This window comes from Vicugna pacos, chromosome 16 (genome assembly GCF_048564905.1).
Source record: "Vicugna pacos chromosome 16, VicPac4, whole genome shotgun sequence".
NCBI lineage: Eukaryota > Metazoa > Chordata > Mammalia > Artiodactyla > Camelidae > Vicugna > Vicugna pacos.
In genome coordinates this window covers 12,709,405-12,734,297 of record NC_133002.1, presented here as the reverse complement: position 1 = coordinate 12,734,297, position 24,893 = coordinate 12,709,405, and the positions used below count along the sequence as shown (strand labels likewise).

The 24,893-nt window shown below is 44.9% G+C and overlaps 1 long non-coding RNA gene across 1 annotated transcript in view; it reads right to left on the bottom strand.

Moving 5' to 3' along the window:
• LOC116279070 (uncharacterized) overlaps nt 1-24,893 on the bottom strand; it is a 95,589-nt gene that overhangs the window by 66,707 nt on the left and 3,989 nt on the right. The window contains exons 2-3 of the long non-coding RNA XR_012060328.1: nt 9,848-10,046; nt 9,644-9,735 (exon numbers count right to left, since the gene is read on the bottom strand). This is a non-coding gene — a long non-coding RNA (uncharacterized lncRNA). The remainder of the gene's footprint in view (nt 1-9,643; nt 9,736-9,847; nt 10,047-24,893) is intronic.

Genomic DNA, 24,893 nt, shown 5'->3' with positions numbered 1-24,893 from the left:
AACCCCAGTGATAAAGAGCTGATGCCTATTGATAAGGTTGTACATGGTCCTCTGCTCTCTTGGATTGATTCTGATCGCCTAAAGAGGAACCTGCCTCCTTCCTGGGAAGGTCATGGATGAAAACATCATTCCTCTGCCCTCAGGAGCTGGCTGATTCACCGTCTTCCCTTGTCATATCCTCCACGACTTGAACTCACCTCTGGCTCCACCCCGTGTAACAGCGAAGAAGGACTGACTCCATATTGGTTTGCTTCTTTTACTTTAACCTTTGTATTCTGTTGCTTGTTGTTTTTTTTTTAAGTTTTTTTTTTAATTCTGGGGGGAGCGGCAATTACATTTATTTTTATTTATTTATATTTCTAATGGAGGTACTGGGGATTGAACCCAGGACCTTGTGCATGCCAACCACACGCTCTACCTGTGAGCTATACCCAGCCCACCTCTATTGCTTGTTAATCACTAAAGGTATGTTGCCTATAAGCTTAAATTACACATAATGGCTCATCTCTGGGAACCCTGCCTCCCAGGTAGCGAGCATTAAGCTAAAATACCTTTGCATAGCTCACAGGAAACATCCTGACCAGGCCCACCTGTGAATGACTGTAGGCAGGAAGGAATTAACACATCCCCTCCGGGAGGCTGACTGGAACCAGAAATGTTCGACTTCACTCCCACCGCTTTTAGTATAAAAGAAGCATGAATTCTAGCTCAGGAAAGGTGGTTCTTTGGGACACTAGTTCACTATCTTCTCAGTCTGCTGGCTTTCCAAATAGTCACTATTCCTTGCCCCCACAGCTTGTCCCTCGATTTACTGGCTTGTCATGCAGCAAACAGTATGAGCTTGGATGTGGTAACACCTGCACCGTGAGTAAGAAAAGTGGGCTCTGGTTAACATCTCTACCCAACCACTTTTAATATAAATAGGATCTTGTATTTAAGAAGTCGTGGGCTTGGGCACCAAGGGGCTTTTATGCAATTCCCAGCTCAGACTCTTGTTAACTACATGACCTTCAGCAACATACTGGATCTTTCTAGATCTCTGTTGCTTCATCTGTGAAATGAGAATAATAACCCATCACTTATGTGAGTTGAAAGGAAGGCATGAAGACAGATTTATAAGGCACCTCGCTCCACGTCTGACATTGAATAGCCACTCAGCCACTCTGGTTCCCATCCTGCAGGCCACACTTTATTAATAAATATGAAATTGTGTTAGATCTTGAATTGGCATCTTTTCAACCATAAAAGATTCAGCTCTTTTTGTAGTTTTGATTTTAAGAAGTGGACTCATTTTCCTTTCTGCATGTATTACTCTTACATAATAGCAATAACAATAATGAACATTTATTGAGTGCTTGCTCTGCAGCACTGTGCTAAGGGTTTTTAAGTATCTTGTTTCATCTTCTCAGCCTCACTATGAGTTAAGTATTATCTCAGGAGAAAATTCAGGCTGAGGTCAATTTACTCCCCAAAGGTCCCACAACATGCAAACAGCTGGGCTGGGCTGGGCTGCTCAGCCCACCAGCCTGGTTCCAGAGGCTTCTCCATGCTGCTTCCCTGTCTGCTCTGAGTTCTGCCTCTAGCCTGCGCAGTTCCTCTCCTTCCTAAAGGGCATCACTGCTCCCACCTTCAGGCCCTGGACCACCAAGGTCTGGGGTCATCTTTATCAGGGAGATAGTATGTAAGAGGCTTCCTGGCTGAGACGGCCATCACCGAGTTTTAGACATTTGCTGCTGCCCTGGGTCATCTCTGCTGCCAGGGCTGCCTGGGGTCAGGAGCATCCTTTCCAACTTGACCCAACACCTTGCTTGGAATGCTACTCCTGCAGATGCCTGATTTTGTGTCACCTTCCTGGTCCTGGCCCGTGGCTTTGCTCTAATGACAAGGTCCCAGGCTGCTTGCCTGGTTGTTGGCCACCCACCCTACCTAGACCACCTACCCTACCTAGACCACCCATGGCCTGACTTTTGGGACCTGTGTGTCCCCTGATTTCAGCCTGACCACTGCACTAGGCAGCTTCTAAAATGGCTCCCAGAGATTCTGCATCCTGGAACCCACCCAGGGCCTCCTAAGGAAAAGAGCACTGCAAACATGACGGTAGTCAGCCTGGGACTAGGTTACAGAAGACTGACTTCTGCTTTGCTCACACCCTCTCTCCCCCCACGCTATACCCTCACCCCAACCCCAGCTCCCCACAGAAGGGCCCTTACGGCAGGGAACTGTAGGGGGCTTCCAAACGGTAGCCATCGAGGAACTGAGGACCTTAGTCCAACAGTCTATGAAGAACTGAATCCTGCCGACGACCAGTGAATGAGTTTGGCAGTGCATCCTTCCCCAGATGAACGTGAGATGACTTTGGCTTTGGCCAACATCTCGGCTGAAGCCTGTGGGACTACCCTGAGCTGGGGGACCCAGCTCAGCCTCATCGGGATTCTTGACCCACAGAAACTGAAGGATAATGTGTGTCTTGAGTTGCTCCGCTTCAGAGTAGCTGTTATGGAGTAACAGATAACCCATGGAACCACTGACTACAGTCTCCCCGAGGTGTGCTTGTCTGTGCCTTAACCTCCCAGCCCTGATGAAAGGGCTCCACCTAACACTGAAGAGACTGAATGCCTTTACACAAGATATGCCGGAGCACAGCCGGACGATCGTGTTGCCAGTCAGCGGAAGGTGGGCTTATTCTTTTAGGAAGTACATTCTCAACCAGGGGGCGATTTTGCCAACGAGGGACAAAAACTGGTTCTCGGGAGATGGAAGAATCTTACCCTTTTTATGCATAAAGCACAGATACACACGTAACACAAAGACAGACAATATACTTCTGGTATTAAAATTTCACGACGGGGGAGAGGTGATCATGGTAAAACGGTTGAGAAAACACTGCTTCAGGATGAAAAATCTAGCTGCCCTGTGCAGGCTGGGGTGCTATCAAGAAGAGCAAGATAGCAGAAGCATCAGAAGCAGGACAGGAGACTAGGAAGCCCATGTGTGCCTGCCCTTCCTGGGGGCTCTCCTGGCATCCTGTACCCCCACCTCGTGGAATTTAGCCCACTGTTTAATTTCCTTTTCACTTGTCAGTATATCTGTAGGGAGCACGGACTGAGCCAGCCCAGGCCTGGCACACAATAGGGGGTCAAAGGAAGACCGCTGTCTGCAGCTGGTGGTGCCGAGGGCTGTTTCCCCCAGGCTCCAGGAGACTGCATCAGCACCCGCGGCCCCGCCCCAGCTCTGTGCTCTGCTCTGCCTTGGGATGCTGGGACTTGCTTTCATCTCCAGATCAGTCTGGGAAGGAGTTCTCCTTCTCTCTGTTCTGCTCCCTGGCCTGGGAAGATGAACGTTAGTGATACAAGATCTTCTCCCTCAGGGGAGACACACATGCTGCACCCAGAACCTCAGGCCCAGTGGCTGAGCCCTGCTCCTCCTGCCAGGCTCAAATCCTCTCCCCAGGGCCCCATGCGCTGTGCTGGGGTCTTCCTTCCTGTGGCTTCCCCACCCAGTTCACAAGACACTCTTGGGCACAGAAGAGACTGCGGGTCCCGCACCTTGCTCTCCCCGTCTCTGGAGATAATCTCTCCACCCCCAGGTAAAGTGACAGGTGCAAATCTATCCCAGGATGAGCTGGGGTCACTTACCTCACAGCTCCCCCATGGTGAATCTGATCATGAAGCCCCCACTCCCAGACGACCACCACAATTTGAACATGTAAATTCTGAACAATTTAAAAGATCTCACTGCTTAATGGTAATGCTTCATGGACATGTTCACCTCTAAGATAGATAAACAGGCAGACAACCCAACAACCACGTGACAACTCAAGCCCACTTGAACTTGAGGTGAGAACGAGGATAAGCATGTCATTAAGACGTGAGCTGGGCATCCACCTTTGTCCACCTGTGAAGACTCAATATGCTCGGACTCAGATCAAATGTCTTGGCCCCAGCACTCATGGGCTGTGTAACCTTGGGAAAGTTTATTAACTTCTCTGAGCCTCAGTTTCCACATCTATAAAATAAAGATAACAGTCATAACTCTTCATAGGGTTGTTGAGAGGATGGAATAAAGTGATGCATGTAAAACATTTTGAATGATGTCTAGCATATACTAAGCTCTCCATAAACATTACTTCCATTGACTAGTGGGTCCCAGCACGGTAAACGCTCTCACAAGTTACAGAGGCAGGCGCAGAGTGTCTTTCCTACCCCAAAGTTATTCTTCTCTCCTTTCTTCCTTGCTGGTAGAAGCGGCTTCCCATGTTAGCTTTTGGAAATGCTGAACATTCATTTCCCCAGATTGCCTCCCAGAAGAGACAGCCACAGGCCAGTTCTGGTCAATGAAGTGTAAAGGGAAATCTGCAAGAGGTATCTAAGAAATGTTTCTTCCTTGATAAGAGTGTGTGAAAAGATTCCTTTCCTTTCATGCTTTGGGTGCTCTGGTATAAAGATGTGATGCTTGAAGCTGAAGCAGCCATCTTGCCACCATGAGGGGAAACTCACATGGATTGCAGAGATCTGGACTCAGTGTCGGACACCATTGATCCTACCCTTGAACCACTTACCTCCTGCCTTCTCTTTAACTAGGACAATTCAAAATCATTCATTTTAAAGCTGATTATGAGTCTCACTTTCTGTTATTTACAGCCAAAAGCACCTTACATGTCTTAAAAGGAGCTTAAGTAATATTATAAGCTAAGGAAAGCTTACAGGGTAACTTAACCCTGTGACAGAAGTACTGTTCCTATTTCATAGATGAAGAAGCTAAAAGCAATGTGGCAGGAGTTTTGAAGATCAGTTGCCTAACTTAATCCTCATAAAAACTCTGTGAGGCAAGTCTTATCTCTACGTACAGATTTCTTCACAAGTTCAGGTTAAATAATGCCAAATTTACACAATTAATAAATGGAAGAGTCAGAACTTAAACCCAAGTCTCTCAAATGTAAATACGATGTTCTTCCCAACGTTCTTTGGTGCTATTGGTCTGCACTAAAATCTTTTGGACGTAGTATTACACTGTCAATGCTGAATAAGTAAAAACTTGGTCATCCTAACTCAGGTCATGCCAACCTGAACATAATTATGTTCATTGCTTAGAAAGTACATTTGCTAACTAAATATTAGCCATAATAAAAAAGAACGGTGGTGACAGCTGGATGAAATTCACAGTCCTAAGACCCATGTGCCAATGAATATTTCTGTCTTTAGGCCCTTGGAGAATTTATATTCCTGATCCGCACTTCAATTGCTAATTGCCAAGCGTCTGTTCTTTTTAAATCTTTATTATTTTTTATTCTCTCCCAGATGTTGAGTTGAGCAGCAGTGATTTCAGAATTTCAGTGAGACGTCCAGCTGCCGAGTTTGGGAAGTGTCCATGTTTTGTTTCTTTTCAATCCTTCAACTTGAATTTATGATGAGGTTTTGATGAATAGTACCCTTCTCTCAGCCCTGCCCTCTTTGCATGTGTCTGAGTCTGCGATATCGTTGGTCTAATCATGCGGATGTGTCTCTTGTTGGAAAATTTATGTGATGACTGTTGCCAAGAACCAGGAGCCAGAACTAGGGATTTGTGGTCTAAACATCCTTGACTCCACTCTCGGCAGTATATCCAAAGTGAAGTTGGTGAGACCAGGTAGCTCATTAATTTAGAGCTCCAACAAGTTGAGAGTCTGAGAAAGTCAGCCCTGCAGGGAATTGCAGATTTATGATGGGAACCAAAGATTTGGAAGGTCAGTCAAGATCAGGAGAAAAGGAAGGGGCTGGATACAGGAATGGAGGGAAAGAAAAGGTGGGTGCATGGTTGGGTGTACTTACTATATTTACATAGATAGGACTTTACAGCTTGGCTCTTTGTCACCCAGAGACTGCTGGCACTGTCTAATAAACCTGGCTAAGTTCACTCACTTCTTGGCTTTCCAATTTGATTTTGAATTCCTTGAAGTCAAGAGCTTTTCTAGTGATCTTTTGCTGTGTAACAAATCACTCCAATATTCAATGGATTAAAATAAAACTAGTCATTTCTCCGAGTCAGGAATTCAGGAAGTTCTTACCTGGATGGTTCTGGCCTCGGTCTCATGCAATTGCAATCAGACAGTGGCTGGAGAGCTGGGGGCTGGCTGGGCATCTTTCTTCAAGTGGTCTCAGGGCCTCCCATCTATGGGACTTTGGCCTTCCTAGAAGTATGGTGGCCTCAGGGGAGCTGCACTGCTTATAGCTGAAAACTTCAGAAGTGAGTTTTCCATACAGGTGGCAGCTGTGTCATTTGTTACGACTTTTCTGCCGTCCTCTATTGGTCATAACAGGTACAAAAGCCCACCTAATTTCAAGAGAAGGGGGCACAGACCCACTTTTTGATGGAGGGAGTGTCAAGGTTACACTGCAACAAGAGTTGATGGGTGGGAGACATTTTTTGATGGCCATAGTGGAACAATGCCTTCATAATGCCAATCCCTTGCTAAAATGTGGAACAAGACAAGGATGCTCACTCTCATTACTTCTATTCAACATAGTACTGGAAATCCAAGCCACAGCAATCAGACAAGGAAAATAAAATAGAAGGGGTCCAAATTGGAAGGGAAGAGGTAAAACTCACTGCATGCAGATAACTTGATACTATATATAGAAAACCCTAAAGACTCTACACAAAAACTACTAGAGCTGTTAAATGAATTCAGCAAGGCAGCAGGATACAAGATTAATATACAGAAATCTATTGCATTTCTTTACACTAACAATAAAATATCAGAAAAGTAAAAAAAAAAAAAACTTTAAAATCCACATCAAAAAAAACAAAACAAAATACTTAAGAATAAATATGACCAAGGAAGTGAAAGACTTACACACTGAGAATTATAAAACATGGGTAAAAGAAATTAAAAATAATTTAAAGAAATGGAAAGAGAGTCCACACTCTTGGATTGGAAGAATTAATATTGTTAAAAAGGCCATACTAGGGAGGATATAGCTCAAGTGGCAGAGCACATGCTTAGCATGCATGAGGTCCTGGGTTCAGTTCCCAGTATCTCTTCTAAAAATAAAAACTAATTACCTCCCCACTCTCACCGAAAAAAATAAAATAAAATAAAACAAAATAGCCATACTATCCAAAGCAATCTACAAATTTAATGCAATCCCTAACAAATTACCCAGGACATTTTTCACAGAACTAGAACAAATAATCCTAAAATTTACATGGAATCACAAAAGATCCAGAATTGCCAAAGCAATACGTAGGAAAAAGAACAAAGCTGAAGGCATAACCCTCCCAGGCTTCAGATAATACTACAGAGCTACAGTAATCAAAACAGCATGGTACTGACACAAAAACAGACATATGGCTCAATGGAACAGAGTAGAGAGCCAAGAAATAAACCCACACACCCACGGTCAATTAATCTTCAACAAAGGAGGCAAGAATATACAATAGAAGAAAGACAGTCTCTTCAGCGAGTGGTGTTGGGAAAGTTGGGCAGGAGCATGTAAATCAATGAAGTTAGAAGACACCTTCACACCATACACACACACACACAAAAACCTTCAAAATGGCTTAAAGACTTAAACATAACACAGGATTCCATAAACTTAGAAGAGACATAGGCAAAACATTCTCTGACATAAACTGTAGCAATGTTTTCTTAGGTCAGTCTCCCAAGACAACAGAAACAAAGGCAAAAATAAACAAATGGGACCTCATCAAACTTGTAAGCTTTTGCACAGCAAAGGAAACGATAAACAAAACAAAAAGACAACCTACGGACTGAGAGAAAATATTTGCAAATAAGGGCTTGATTTCCAGAACATACAAATAGCTCATTCAACTCAACAACAACAACAACAACAACAACAACAACAAAATAAAAAAAAAATGGGCAGAAGACCTAAATAGACAATTCTCCAAAGACATACAGATGAATAACAAGCACATGAAAAGATGCTCAATATCACTAATTATTGGAGAAATGTAAATCAAAACCACAATGGGGTATCACCTCACACTGGTCAGAATGGCTGTCAGTAAAAAGTCCACAAACAATAAACGCTGGAGAGGGTGTGGAGAAAAGGAAACCTTCTTACACTACCGGTTTGAATATAGTTTGGTGCAGCCGTTATAGAAAACAGCATGGAGATTCCTTGAAAAACTAAAAACAGACCTACCATATGATCCAGCAATCCCACTCCTGGGCATATATCCAGAGGAAATTCTAATTCAAAAAGATACATGCACCCCAGTGTTCATAGCAGCACTATTTACAATAGCAAAGACATGGAAACAATCTAAATGTCCATTGACAGATGACTGGATAAAGAATGTGCAAATATATATAAACATACACACAATGGAATACTAGTCAGCCATAAAAAGAATGAAATGATGTCATTTGCAGCAACATGGATGGACCTAGAGATTGCTGTACTAAGTGAAGTAAGCCAGAAAAAGACAAATGCCGTATCATATCACTTATACGTGGAATCTAAAAAAGTGACACAAATGAACCTACTTACAAAACGAAACAGACTCACAGACACAGAAAATAAACTTACGGTTACAGGTGGGGGAATGGGAGGGGAGGGATAAATTGGGAGTTTTGGATTTGCAGATACTAACTATATATGTATATATATTTCCTATATATATATATACACACACCATATGTTTATATACTATATATATTTATATTTATTTACTACATATAATAAAGAGATAAACGATATATATAAAATAGATAAGTAACAAGATCTTACTGTATAGCACAGGGAACTATATCCAATTATCTTTTAATAACATATAACAAAAAAGAATATGAAAATATATATCTATAACTGAATCACTATGGTGTATACCGGAAACACAACATTGTAAATCGACTATAATCTTTAAAAAATTAAAAATAAATAAAAATTTTAAAATAATACAAATGAACTTATTTACAAAACAAAGACTCAGAAAACAAACATGGTTATCAAAAGGAGGGGAAGGATAAATTAGTTTAAGATTAGCAGATATGAACTACTATATACAAAACAGATAAACAACAAGGTCCTCCTGTATAGCACAAGGAACTATATTCAATACTTTGTAATAACCTATAACAAAAAATATGAAAAAGAATATATATATAACTGAATCACTATGCTGTACACCAGAAACTAACACATTGTAAATCAACTATACTTCAATAAAAATAAACACCACCTAGCCCTTCATTTCTCTTTATAGATTATTTATTGTTTACCTCTCCCACAGGGCCTGTCACTAGGCTGATTTTACCCTAAGTACTCAATGGATGGTGACTGCTTGATGCAATTCAGTGCAACAAATCATTTATTTACTTATTATGTGTCTGCTACTCATTCATTTCCCAACAAGATACCACAGTGCTGAAGGCTGCCTGCCCCTATAAACCCTACTGAGAGAGGCTGATGGTCAATGAATAATCAAGAAATACATTCGGATAAGTTGTGAGGGCGGAAAAAACTATGGACTTAGAAGTTGAGTATTTAATGGGGCAGAGAGTGAATTGCATTCAGGGGTGAGCATGGCCAGAGAAGGCTTCCTGAGGACTCTGCTTGGGAGGCAGAGGCAGAGCCGTGTGCCAGGTGGAGGCACTAAAGGAAGGCGGGAGGCCTGGGCCCAGGTGGGCGGAGCTTACCGGCGGCAGCTGGTGATTGTTCAGGCGGCTGGGGACAATTTTAGCCACCCCCTCACGGGGGACGGCGGGGGTTATGTCGGTGATGGTTCAGCCTGTAAAGTGGAAGCCACTCAGGTAGTTAAGGGAAGAAGCGGTTCACTGGAGGGAAAGAGAAGCGTGGGGCGGGAAATGACCGGGCGAGGGGAACACCCGGGATGGTCTCACCTACATTCTCAGCAGCCGGCTGCCCCCAGCGGGGCGAGGTCCGGAAGGTGACTCAGGAGTGAGGGGCGTCAGCGGGGCGAGGCGAGGGCGCCGGAGAGCCGTGGCTTCTGCTGCTCTTCTCTCTTCCAAACACCACACCGGTGCCTCCGGAGACAGGAGGGAAGGGGCAGGGCACAGCCTTGGAAAAGAAATGCTGCAGCTGTTGAGAATACAGCAGAAAGTGATTAGAACCTCCTGGAACCAAGATGGCGGAAGACTGGACTTCCGGTACATCTTGAGCCTCCTACGCTCATTTTACTACGCCAGCCGCTAAGTGACACCCCTCCAGGCGCCACTACGCTTCCCAGACTGACGTAGAAGGACAGGAAGTGGGCGGGGCCAATTCCTGGAACTCCCCGCCTACTTTCCTGAAATAGAATACCCCTCCCACTTATTAGCATATGAAATTACCCAGCCCATAAAAACTAACCACCCCCTGCATCGGGGCCGCTTTCCCTTCTGAGACTGTCCCTATTTCTGCCTATGGAACGTGCATCTCACTAAATAAACTTGCTTTCACTTTACTACCGCTCGCTCTTGAATTCTTTCCTGTGGGAAGCCAAGGACCCTCACTTAGCAAGCAGTGTCCCAGGTACTTAGCTGAGACCTGGAACACAACCATTTCCTGCCACAATCTCATTGGAACACCCTGGCAGGGAAACCCTACGGACAAGGGATTTGGGGCCATGAAGGGCCAGGCAGAGGGCCCCTCACCTGGGGTTCCCATATGGGGGACCACAACCAGGGCTGGGCTGGGGTAAGGAGGCTCCCCCAAGCCACCCCTACCCTTGCATGGCCCTGAGAGTAACACCTCAGAATTTGTCCCCTAGTCCCAGTCCTGTGTAAGGTGGGATTGGAGCCCCTTTGGACTGGGAGAGGCACACACCACACAACAACCCCCAGCAAAGGCCTCAAGTAAAGGAAGGCTCTCTGGAGAAAGCGATGTCTAAGCTGAAAACAGGGCTAACCAGGGGGAGTGGAGAAATCTTCTAAGGAAGGAGAGTAGTGTGTAGAAGATCCCAGAGAACTGAGGGAGCCACTTTAACAAAATTGGTAAGTGTTCTGTGAGTCACACGGGGGGCTGGCCTTTGCTGGTGTCTTCTAAATGGTGCAGGTACAGAGCTGGTATTCTCTGGGTCTTGGTGAATGACCCCCCCCTGGGATATAGAAACATGGGCCACCTGTGAAGACTTGGAGGAGGGTAACCCACCTCCCACCTGACAGCATCCTAGTCACCTCCCACCTGAGGACGACAGCAACCTCCTGAAGGAACCTCCTGCTTCTGCCCCTGCGCCCCAGTCTACACAGCAACCAGAACTACCTAACCTAAAGTAAAAACGATCGTGTCCCATGACAGAAGCCTCCTCAGAACCCTCCCATGGCCCCCTGTCTACTGGAGAAAAACCTTTGTCCTTTAAATGGCCTATAAGCCCGCAGGGTCTCACCTCCCCCACATGCATCACAATTGGTTTTATTAAGGGCTATTTCTCTCTGCCCTTCCCCACCAGACCATAATCTGCTCGAGGGCAGGAATTTTTGCTTGTTTTGCACACTGCTCTGACCACTTGTTACCAGGCAGAAGCCCAAAGTCCGTGTGGCCAGAGTTTCTGATTTTTCAAGAGAAATTACACATTGGGATTTTTATGTCAAATTGGATATTTAAGTACTACCATGTAATAATATTTTTCAACAATATTGTGCTGAACATGTAAATGAGAGCCACGGATTTCCAACCTATGGTCACTGGCCCTGTGTAGAGAGGCAGCGGCCAGATTTGGAAAGCAGACTCAGAAAAGGACAAGGCCCTGAGAAGATGGGGTGGAGTTGTGGGCGGGAGGCCCCTTGTTGACATGCTTGGTGATGGCCACTAGGGGGAGCGCCCCAATTCCTCCCCTCAGGTCACACCTGGCCATTCTCCACCCAAGGGAGGAAACTGTTGATGCAACCAAAACCAGAAAACATTGGTGGGAGGTCCCCAGAGGGAGGTGCATCTTGTGTGAAAAGCAAAGTGGTCAAAGGCTCTGGGTCCACATGGCCAGGTCTGTTAAGTCTGCTCTTGGGATTTCTCTTAGGCTCTCCCTCTATTGGAATTTTTCTGGCTCCTCCATCTGAATTCCTGCCTCTGAAACCCTAGGTGCCCAGATGCACCAAGGCATTGTCTACCTACAAAGCCAGGCAGGGGCAGGGCACATGCCACTTGTCAAGAAGGCCTGGACTTGGTTACTGGCCCAGTGCCCTTCTGTCTCATAATTTCCAACAACTTGTCGAGGAACATGGTATCTCCATTTTTGTAGACAAGGGCAAGTGACCAGAGAAGTGATAAACCCAAGGCTGCACAGTTGTGAGCAGTGGGATTTGATACAAACCCTGGGCCATCTGTCTGATGCCAGAGCCCACGTTCTGTCCACCCCACCGCTCTGCCCAGGAGGAAGGCATGAGCAAGTCATAAAAGAATCAGACTGGCAGGACTGCAGGGACCTTTAAAGTCACTGAGTCCATTGCCCCCCTGACATGGGACTCTTTTTATTTTATTTTTAATATTCTAAGACAGAAAATAAATTATTTTATTTAAATATTGCTTGTTAGAAACATGGTCAGTTTAGGGAGTATTCATCCAAAAACTTGAGGCAAATTCTATGTGCTGATGCATAATTTATAGTAAGGTCAATCCCCGTTTATCATATGGAAAGGTACAGAATGTTCATTTAAGCTTCTTTTTTTTGAAAAAAAATTTGAGACCTATTTTTATTGCTTCTAGCTGTTGGTCACTAGTGATAGGTCCTGTGAATAAATCCAGCAGGATGTCCACCTCCCCGCCCCCCATGTCTTTCTGACTAGCTCTAATGAGAGCTTTGTCTCCCTATGACCCAGGACCCCAGCCTCGGGACGACGTCATGCTCTTTCCATGGGGAAGTCTGCTCTGTGTTTGACCAAAGACTACAGCACAGGCATGAAGCCCTCCTATCTTCCTGAACAACACATCCTTTATTTAAAAGGACCCCATTGAGGAAAAAAATCCAACACTGGGATTTGAATCAAGATCAGGGGAGGCAGGAGCTGAGCCTGACAATGGTAGGGGTCGGTCGTTGTGGGTCCAGAGCCAGCATCTCCCATGCTGGTGAGCCCCAAGAAGAGCAGAGTCAAAGAAAGGTCATCAGGCCTCACCTTTGGGGAAGGGGGTTTTTGAGCACGCTTCCCTGCCAAGGTTCTCAGTCTTTGAGAAAGAGCTGACGCTGGTCTGGCTCCTTCTTCCCGCCAGCTGCAGACCGTCAGGCCTCTCCCCCGGAGCTCTCTGGCTCCTTTGGTCTGCTCTTGTCTGCTCAGCCAAAGGAGACATCACTTGCTGGTGCCACTGGACAGAGCGATCACAGGCTCCGCGGATGCAGATGCGCGGAGGGCAGGCGGTGGGCGTGGGGGTGGGGAGCAGGCCAGATCGGATCAAAGTTGGTGGAGATCCAGTCAGTCTCTCCCACTGGCCTCACTTGCACACTTTAACTCAACTTGCCGAATTACATGAGGTCAGTTGCTAAACCCTCCTTCCAGAAAGGCGCCCAAGAGACAGCCCTCTCTGTCAATGCGCTAATCAGATCCAGCGAGTTGTTCCGGCACCTTTCCGCGAAATGGCATAATCCCGTTTCTAATTTACTGATTATGCAATAAGAAAATGTCTTCGTTAATTTCATAAGAAAAGCGCATTAGCCTACTTAAAGAGCTCATGCTTCCTTCTGAGATCATGAATTATCTCAGTTCCCATTAATAAATGGAACCCATAAGGAAAATCAAGAGTAATTACTGTGTTTATTAACATTCAGTGATTAACATTTCAAAAGTAATTTAAATAAACACAGTGCAAATCCGAGGGGGAGCCCCAAGGTAGTGATCTGTATGGAGCAAAACAGCCCTCACTGGAATCTGGACAATTTAAAATTCATGTTGTCCAAGGTGGCTGTCACCAGTGTCCAAGAATCTCAGGTTACGGAGAATGAACGGGTCCAGGGTCGCTCCCACAAGTATTTCCCCTCCACAGGCCACAGGAGCCTGGAGACAAGTGTCCTTCCCCCGACATCCTACTCCTCCAGGGTCTTTGGCGACAGTCAGATGGGAGCAGATTCCACAACGGCAGGTGGAGACCCTTGGGTGGGTGTACAAGGTACAGTCTTCTTTCTTTTTTAATTAAAAAAAATTTTTTATTGACATGTAGTTGATTTACAATGTTTACTTCAGGTGTACAGCAAAGTGATTCAGTTGCACATATACACACCTATATATATTTTTTCTTTTCAGATTCTTTTCCATTATATGTTATTACAAGAAACTGAATGTAGTTCCCAGTGCTGTACACAAAGTTTTATTTCTTAACTGGCTCTGTTCCAAATTTCCTATGCCACTGGGACAGGCTGAATAACACCCCTTTGCCCTCCAAAAGATATCTACATCCTAATCCCTGCTGCTTATGAATACCTTTGTTTGGTTTAAAAAAGAAAAAAAAAAGAAAAAAAGAAAAAGAAAAAAACTTTGTAGATGTGATTATCCAAGATCTTGAGATGGGGAGATTATCCTGGATTATCCAGGTGGGCCCTGAATGCCATCACATGCATCCTTATAAAAGGAAGGTAGAGGGAGATTTTACTACACACAGACGAGGAAAAAGCACGTGAGCAGTGAGGCAGAGATTGGAGTGATGTGACCACAAGCCAGGGGAATAGCCACAGCTACCAGAGAGGCCGGAAGAGGCTGGGAACAGATTGTCCCCTCCAGCCTTTGGAGGCTGCAGGGCCAGGCCAGTGAAACTGATTTCAGACTTCTGGCCTTCACAACCGTGAGAGAATGAATGTACGTCCTTGTGAGCCACAGAGTTTGCAGTGATTTGTTAAAGCAGCCGTGGGACATTAATAAAGCCACCTTCATGACTTTTACCACACCTTGTGCTAGCAAAAATCTCATGAAATCATATGTTTGATGCTCATCAAAATATTCAACTTAACATCATTTTGAATGCTCATCCCTATGCCCCCTGCAATTACCTAATGAATCACCAGACCTCCAATGGAAGTGCCCCCTCACTTCATGAAACACTGACCCAGCTCTGCACAGCTTAGGAAGGATCCACAGAGCAGCTGGGCTTTCAAAACCGCTCCATTAAGTTCAAATTTCACTTGAAAATAATCAGAAAAAAAGAATAAAGAATCAGCCCCTTTAAAAATAGAAGCCATTTCTCCCGTAAATTTTCGCAGAGTCAGATTTTTAAACGCAGAATTGAGCAGAATCTTAAATCATTCTTGGTAGAGTTACTAACATATAGATAAGGACACTTAAAGGGGAAGGAGGGAGCCATAGAGTGTGCTAGCAGGGGGCTGGAGCTGGTGGCTCATCTAGCTAACAGGAATCTCATTTCCCCTGCTTGAACCGGAATCACGGGTCTCCAGTTGCTTCTCTCTTCTCTGCCTCAGGACAGAGGAATGTGTAGGTAAAGCAGGAATTGCTGTGCAAGGGAAGATATGAGGATTTTTAAAGTTTAGGGATGGTGAGGTGATGGAATTGATAAGGTCCCCAACCGGAGAAGAATATGCTGAATTTTGAAGAGTTTCCCATGACTCAAGCACGGGAAAAGGCAAAGCAGGAAAATTTCATCCCCAAAATTGGAACTGCCCAAATGGGCACACACCTGGAGAGGTCTCCAATTTCAAAAGGAGAGTCAGGCTAGTCTAACTCATGCCTGTGAGTAGACTTGGATAAGCAATGGGTACTGAGAGTTAATTCTAAAAGGGATCAGTCCTGGATTTACACCTATGGTTCCCCATTTTTTATTTTAATATAGTTTCATCACAAGTCAGTGTAGCACAGTGCTTCAAAGGTGTTTGATGGAAAATCTGGTAAGTGAATAGATTCTTTTAGTTTATATACTACTGAGAAAAGTAATTTGAAAAAAAATTCTACTTTTTACTTCTAAAAGGTCTGCAGCTTAGATCATAAGCCTATCATCTGAGGCTCCATCAGCCAAGCCTGGGGGAAACTCTGATCTCGCCTAAGTGAGCCATCACATGTTTCCTCCTGTACCTCTGTATCTCAGCACTGACCTAGTCCATCTTCTGACCATTAGCATCAGCCCAAGGCTCCAGGAGGAACCCTCTCCATCCAGATTCAGTCAAGTACTGACTCAGAGTTATGGAAGACCATGGGGATTTTTACCTCCCTAGCATCCAGGGCTTCCCCTGGGGGAAACGTCTTGAAATTGCAGGGTGGGGCTATGCCAGCCCCCATAGTTTCAAGGGGTGACCATATATTGCAGATTAAGCCAATCAGCATATCCCGTCCCCTTGGCCACAGAGAATGTTTAAGGAAGGGGTCAAAGAGAGTCAGGATCAGAACTTTTAATTCAAATGCTAGAAGAAAGAATCTCCATACCTGGGCTGAATCTGAGCATTAGTAAGACTGAAGATGCTGGCTGCCATGATAATGAGAGAGCTTTAAGGAATAAAGTTGACAGAGTTACATCAAATCAGAAGAAAGCAGAGTTAAGATATAGAGAGATTAGGACATTGTTTGAGACCCTGGATCCAGCCATGCCTGAAGCTTCATATCCCTGCATCCTTCATTTATAGGAACCAATACATTACATTCTTTTGCAGGGGGGCAAGGGTGGGGTGGATTTTCTATTATTTACATTTAAAAGTATCTTGATAAATTGAGGCTGAGGCACAAGCAATACCTTTGTAGGAAGAATGCATATGCCTCTTCTAAAGAGGCACATTACTAAAAGATATACCTGCCTGCTTTGGCTGGGGCATGGCCAGACTTTCTGAGTTCAACCTGGATTGCAATCCCCACTTGCCCCATATGCTGGGTTTCCTTGTGCAGGGATTAACCTGTGCAACTATACTTGACAGTCCCATGACTCAGAAGGATTTCCTCCTGGTGGTAGCCAGCCTCCAGGATGACCTCCAGGGAGCCTCACCTCCTGGTGTTCACACCCTTGCATAATCCCTCCAAGCCCCACAGAGGGCTGGCTGTGTAACCAATAAGCTATTGTAGAGGGAAGGTGAGTAGCTTCTGAAGCTAGGTCATAAACATGGCAGCAGCTAGCTCTGTCTTACTGGCTCTTGGATCGCTCTCTCTGGGGGAAGCTGGCTACCAGGTCATGAGGACACTCAAGCAGCCCAAGGGAGAGGCTCCTTGTGTTAAGAGCCGAGGCCTCCTGCCAATAGCCACCACCAGCTCATCAACCACATGAATGAGTCATCTTGGAAGCAAGTCCTCCAGCCCCAGTCAAGCCTTCAGATGATGCAGCCCCTGCTGACACCATGACTGCAACCTCTTAAGAGACCCCAAGCCAGAAGCACCCGGCTCAGCTGCTCCTGAATTCCTGATCCACAGAAACCGTGAGCTAATAGATATTTATTGTTGTGTTAAGCCACTATATTTTGCAGGAATTGTTCCATAACAGTAGGTAACTAGTTTTCTCTTCCCTGATCTATCTCTCCTTCCTGGCGAAATTCCCTGATTTCTGTACTAGGCCACCCACTCCTGCCCCACACAGCCCTTCAACCTCATCCTCTTCCTCCAGTTGTGGTTTTCTCTCTAAGGATCACCCTTCAATGCAGCCCCCACGCTCTCTCCCCTCTCTCTCCATTCCAGCCTTCCTCCTCCAGCTGAAGAAATGGCTCTTTTTCATTCCTATGTCCCCACTCATTTTCCTCTTGACAAATGCCATGACAACAATTACGGTTGACAATCCTTGCTATAGGAAAGTAGATTTCTTCATATATCCTAGTAGACTGGGAACTTTGTTTTTTGGTGTTTTGGGTTTTGTTATTTGGTTTTTTGGTGGCTGTCCTCTCCTTCGCCCCATCTTCCCAAACTACAGAGGGGGAAAAAATCTCCCACATCCCCTTCCTGGAAAGTCAGGGCAGTCTGAAAAGCCCTGTGAATTCTGATTTTGCACAGGGCTTTTGCAGTGGCAGAAGGGGGCTGGGGAGCAGTGTGCCACAATTGTCATGGCAACACGCTCCCTGGTGGGTCCTGGGCTGCACTCGCAGGCAGGGGAAGCAGCTCCCAAGTGTGTCTCTCGCTATGGGCATCAGAAGGCGAGCTGCCCTGGAAACAGGAGGGGCTGAGGCAGCAAGGCTTAGCAGGTACCCAGTCTCAACAGCCAGACTGCCAGGTAGGCAAAGCCAGTGAGTCTGGTACTAGGCGAACAGGTAAGCTTGACCCAGGGCCTAATCAGAGCCCCACATGGGCAGGTCTCTACCCTCCCTGCATGATTTTTATTCCCTGATGATGTGGTCAGTTTCGGGCTGCAGGTGACTCCTGGCTCTGGGAATAAAAGTCAGCAAAGTCCATAACTCACTGTGTCAGTGGCTCCCAAACTTGGCTATTCATTGATACCCCTGGAGATCTTTACAATATCTTGATGCCTGCTTCCCCCTCCTGGACATTGATTTACTGAGTATGGAGTACAGGGTTGCCATCTGGATATTTTAAGTCTCCAGGTGACTCTGATATACAGCAAGAGGTGGGAACCTTGCACTCAGCCAAGGGTCTCAGCCAGGTCTGTGCGTGAGAACCACCGAGGAACTTAAGCATGCACACAGCATAGACCTCCCCAGCCAAAGTCTCCTCAGTGGGTCCCAGGTATCTGAATTTGTCACAAGCTCCCAGGGATTCCAGTGAACTGTTGGTGTTTTATATCATGAATCCAGCATAACATAAGGCAAAGCTTTGTAGAGTGGATGGTCAATAAGGAATGTGGGAGAATTGGGAGTGGACTGGAGGCTTCCATGGGCCTCATTTTCCTCCTAGGGGTAGGTCTGGATGGGAGATGTTGCACTGAAATTGTGAAGTTTAAATTATTATTTGGAAGTCCCAAAAGGAGCTGGCACTGCTGTTTTTGTATGACTCAATCTAATACCAACTCACTAGGAGACTGTTTCAAGAGGCAGGGAGGGTGGGGGCACGTGGGAAGGGGCAGAGTTCGAGGTTCCAGGTAGCCCCACAGGCTTATCTGCATGCGATATATGTGCAATTATAGCATCCTGCTGGAGTTACCTTCACAAAGTTAATTCTTGATCCCATCCCGTGACCAGCATAGACCTGGACTCCGCATCTCAGTAACCTTCTGCTCAGAGCTTCAGGGCCTGATGTCCTGCTCGGGAGGCTAACAGGTTCAGCCCCTTTAAGGCGAGTGTTGCTGGAAGGTGGAGCTCACCATGGGATAAAGTGTCCAGATCCCCTGCCTAACCTGGTGAAGGGCCACCGGTACAAGATCTCTGTTCAAGATCTCTATTCCCTTGCTTACTATGAGTATTTCATTTTCTTTCCTTTTCTTTTCTGTTTTTTTGGTGGGGGGAGGTAATTATGTTTGTTTATTTTTAGAGGAGGTACTGGGGATTGAACCCAGGACCTTGTGTATGCTAAGCATGCACTCTACCACTGAGCTATACCCTCCCCCCTCATTTTCTTTAATACTCTTTTTTTATTAGCTTTAGATTGCAGAAGTCATATGTGCTCATTGAAACTAATGAAAAGATGCCAAGATTTATAAAGAAAGGGTCATCTCCTCCTACCCTCCCCTCCATTTCCACTGACTTTTCCCCCAAATAACCAATGATAACAGCCACCTCATTTAATTTTTGTTAGGAAGTGAGTTGGTTCCACATCAATGAATTTGTCCATAAATCAACTGTCCTTTTTTGTGAACCCTGCTACACTGTTGGTGGGAATATAAATTGGTGCAGTCACTATGGAAAACAGTATGGAGGTTCCTTAAAAGACTAAAGATAGTTACCATATGATCCAGCAATCCCATTCCTGTGCATATATGCAGAAAAGATGAAAACTCTAATTTGAAAAGGTACATGTACCCCAATGTTCATAAGCAGCACTATTTACAAAAGCCAAGACATGGGTGCAACCTAAATGCCCATTAATCAATGAATGGATAAAGATGTTTTATATATACTATATATATATAGAGAGAGAGAGAATACACACATATACAAAGGAATACTACTCAGCTGTAAAAAAGAATGAAATAATGCCATTTGCAGCAATATGGATGGACCTAGAGATTATCATACTAAGTGAAATGAGTCACACAGAGAAAAACAACTACCATATGATATCACTTATACTTGGAATCTAAAAAAAAATGACACAGATAAACTTATTTGTAAAACAAAAACAGACTCACTCACAGACATAGAAAACAAACTTATGATTACTAAAGGGGAAAGCGGGGGAGGGATAAATTAGGAGTTTGGGATTAACAGATACCTACCACTATATATAAAAGAGAGAAATAACAAGGATTTACTGTATACCACAGGGAACTATATTCTATATAAAATCTATAATAGAAAATAATCTGAAAAGGAAAAAAATATATAGCTGAATCACTTTGCTGTACACCTGAAACTAACACAATATTGTCAATCAACTAAACTTCTGTCCCTTTTACTTGCAAACACTTGAAATAACTTGAGATAGTTTAAGCACTGTGGATGAAGGTGGTCATGGTTGGATGAGTCCCCCTGCAAAATTCATATGTTGAAACCTAACCCCCAGTGTGATGGTATTAGGACGTGGGGTGTTTGGGAGGTGAGCAGGTCATGAGGATGGAGCCCTCGTGAATGGGATTAGTGCCTTTGTAAAAGAGACCCCACAGAGCTGCCTTGCCCCTTCTGCCCTGTGAGGACACTGTGAGAAGGGGGCCATCTACGAACAATGAAGTGGGTCCTCACCAGACACTCAATCTGCTGACACCCTGATCTTGGACTTTAGCTTCCAGAACTGTGAGAATTAAATTTCTGTTTAGAAACTACCCAGTCTCTGGTATTCTGTTATAGCAGCCAAAATGGACTAAGACAAAGATCATTTTAAAAAGGGGTACACAGTGCCTTGACTTTTAAAATGGAAGGGCTCAGGGTCATTGTCACTCTTACAAAACTTCATATCTGAGAAAGCTCTCTAGTTCATGAGCCACCCTTCAATGCATTGCCTACTTTGGTTTTCCCAGTGGTGAGATCAGTAGGGCAGAGACCTTTGTTCCTGTTGCACAGATGAGGAGACTGAGGCTCCAGCCACATCACCTGCTTTACAAGCTTCATTCAGGATCTGCTGACTCGGCTCTGCCTTGTCTGTCTGTGCTGCTCAGCATGCTCATGAATGTCCATTACTGACACCTTAATGAGATCTTGAGTGAGAAATGGCTCTGGGCTAAGATACTTTTCATTTTCTTGAGTCTTTTTTAGTAATTCTCCCAGATCCTTCTCCCCATCAGTGTCAACTGTCAGCTGGCGCTTCCTCCTGCTGTCAAGACACCTTGTTCCGTGTAGTATGGACCAAAAAACTAGCTAAGAAAAATTAGTTTGTTAGAATTGTTTGAAAACTGAGCAGGTAGGCTATCACTGAGATCCTGAAGGACTTTCCTAAGAGGTAGGTACACGGAAGAGGCTTGGGTGCATAGACTTCCTTTTTTTTATTATGGGAAATTTCAAACCTATAAAAAAGGAGAGAGAACAGACTAGTGACCCCCCTCTGGTTGAAGGATCCCACCTTCAACAATTAACTACATGGTACACATTTCTTGCCTTGTTTGTCCAAAATTCCCTTTTGCTAAGTTCTTCTTGAATTCTGGATTCCTGAAGGACCTGGATATTCCCGTACTGTTAGCATCAACTTTGGATACCCATAGAGGACCCTATCATGCAGTTTCATTTCTTAGTGGTAACTCAAGATGCACAAAACAACAAGGCTCTACTGTATAGCACAAGGAACTATATTCACTATCTTGCAGTAACCTATAATGAAAAAGAATATTAAAAGAAATATGTGTATGTATACAGATGACTGAAACATTATGCTGTCCACCAGAAATTGACACAACATTGTAAATCGACTATACTTCATTAAAAAAAAAAAAGATGCTGGCCCGGGCAGCTTTGAAGGGCAATTTGCTACAAGGTTCTCACAAAGCCCATCTTCCCCCATCTTCAGGCTGCGTCCAGGGTCCACATGCTCCTCAGGCTCTGACCTCTAGGTGACCACCGGAGAGCATTTGCCTGACCGGGAGATCCTGCTGGGGAAGTCAGGAGGAATGTAAACCTGTCTTCTATTTCCTCACCGAGGTTGTCCTGGAAGGCTCTGGAAGGAATTTTTATTAGTCTATAGAGTAAATAAGCATGAATTCCATCTGCTTATGACATCAGGCCAATCATCATTAATAAATGGAAGTTTCCACACACCACCCTCTGGCTTCTCAGATCCTAGATTTGGGTAAAGACTCTTCCAGTCTGAACCCAGACCAGTGCCCGCTCGCTAGAGCTGGACTCTCGACTGAGAACACTCCCCAGACGGCCTCCTGCGAGCGGATCCTTCCTGTGGTCTCCTGAAACAGGTATCACCACCCCTCTTCTGCAGACGAGGAAATGGAGGTTCCCAGAGGTAAAGCCACTTGTCCCGGGTGTGTAATTAGTAAGCAAAAAAGTTGGGACTCTGATGAGCCTAATAATTTGAGTCATCATTAATAAACGGAGAGCTAATTATAGTCATTGAAGAGCCTGTTCCTTTTCGGTCGTGTTTAATTCTGAATTTATTTTTAGTCTTCTAAAGAATGGAGACTTGTGGTGGGGTTTTGTTCAGAGCTAGAAACGTGCTATTTCCAGCAGTCTTCCAGGGTCAGGCCAACAACAAGCAGCGAGGTCATCCTTGTGCCTTTATTCAAAGCTCAAGATTCCCCAGGGATTTGTGGCCACCTAAGCTGCTTTGGACAATGATATTCCCATCTTGATAAGTGAGGCAGCACCTCCATAGGTAAACTCCAGTCTCAGCCACACTGTTGGGGAAAGGGGTTAGGGTCTGGCTTGTCTTTGGGGGTAAGAGAAGCAGGCTAGGATGTTAATCAGAAGCCCATCCTCTGTGTGTGTGTGTGTGTGTGTGTGTGTGTGTGTGTGTGTGTGTGTGTGTGTATTTTTCCATGCTTTCCATATGCTAATAGCCGCCATCAAGTTGCAGGTGGATCTTCTCCCTGGGGACATTCTGTCTCTTTAATGTAGCTTTGCCTATCTCTGCTGGACTCCTTGAGGTGTATTTTGTTGTTATTTACTCCGGGGGGGGGGGCGGGTGGATCTCATTTCCATACTTTCTGCTGCAGCCACCCTGGGACGAGTGCGAAGGGGGCGGACACTCCTTTGCTCCTCACCCTCCAAGGCCGGTGGAAAGACAGACTTCAATTTCTAAATGTTATTTTTGGTCCCACAACTGACAATTTCTCTGAGGTCTTTTCTACTCTTCAAGCTTCTTTTAGTGAATTTCACTGAGGAAGTGGGGTCTGGTCCCCCTTGGTTTCAGAGCCTAGTCGGGTTGGGGGTGGGGGGGAAGATGGGCTGTATTTTCTCTTCCTCCTCCCTCCCTGCTCTCGCACCCCCTTTCTCTTATACTATAGTCTCTGTCTCCTCTCTTCCCCACAATGCCTCCCCTCCTCATTTATCCCTTATGTCTCTGCCTCACACCTTCTGCCTCTGGCTCTGATTCCACGCCTCTCAGCATCTGTTTAAGTGGTGGTGTGCCTGCCCAAATAGGATACACATGCAAACCTTCCCTTCTTATAAATGACAATGTTCTCTGATGGTACAAGGAATACCTGGAAATGAGTCTGGCAACCTTGGTGTTAAGGATGGTGTTTCTCAAAGTACAGCACAAAGTAAGGACTCCAGTAGAAAAATCTGGAGTTTTATTGAAAACACAGATTCCTGGGCCCATCGTAGACCCACTAAATGAGAATCTCCAGGAATAGGCATCATTTTAGCATGCTCCTCGGTGGTTCTTAGATACACTTAAGTTTCAGACTCTTTGGCTACACCTCTGACTCACACTCCAGATGGGAGAACTGGGGAGGGGATGGATGAAGCTCTGAATGCTTTTTCTCTTCCTCATGGTCCCAATGCCAGTTTTTTTCCCCAGACTCCAAGAGAAGAACTGGACTCATTTATTTTTTCCAAAGTCATGGTTTCAAAAGGCTTATTTTCAGTACCCTAACTTTCTTTTTCTTCCCACTGTCTTCTTGAAGCTGAATCTTGAGATTCCCAAGAAATGCACAGAACACCCACCACAACGCAGGAAGACAACTTTAGAACCTCTTATTGTGTATAATGTGTGTTTTAATATAACTTTTAAAATTTTAATCTTGTGTATTATACTCATTAGTTTAGTGGTTCATGTATTTAATTTATAAAAAATAGAAATACATCTATTTGGGAGTTTTACTGATAGAGGTCCACAGTCGATAAAGTCGGAAGAACATGACTCTAGAATCAAGATACTACCTATTCTTTGGGGTCAGGCACTATATTATTCTCTTTAACAAACTGCCTTGAAGCATAGCACATCCATACAGAAAAGTGCACGAGGTAAATGTACCCTCTGGAGAATCACCCTGTGAAACTAGCACCCAGATCAAAAACTGGATATTATCAGCATCCCAGGTCCACCCCCCACCCCATGCCCTCACTACTCCTCCCTCAAATAGCGACTCTCTTGACTTTGAGGAATTTCACAGAAACAGAACCACGCTATATGTACCCTTTAGTGTTTGGTTTCTTTCGTTTAACATTACATCTGTGGGATTCACTTACATGGAGCAATAGTTTGTTCGTTCTCAAAGTGTAAAGCTTTCCATTGTGTAAATCTGTCATCATTTATCCACTCTGCTGTGGTGAACACTGGGCTGTAATCGGTTTGGGGCTATTATGAACAGGGCTGCTGTATGCACTGTGTATGCCCTTTGGTGAACATATGAACACATCTCAGGCGGCTCTGTACCTAGGAGGGGAATGGATGATTCAGAAAAGATGCTCCATACAGCTTTGCCAAGCACCACAATCACAAGGGGCTCCTCTCAGCGAGCACGCCAGGTGCCCCACGGCCTCACAATGCCTGCTATTTTCTAGTTTGTTTTTATATTTACCTGGTAAGTGTATATTGTTACCACCTTATGATTTTGATTTGCTTT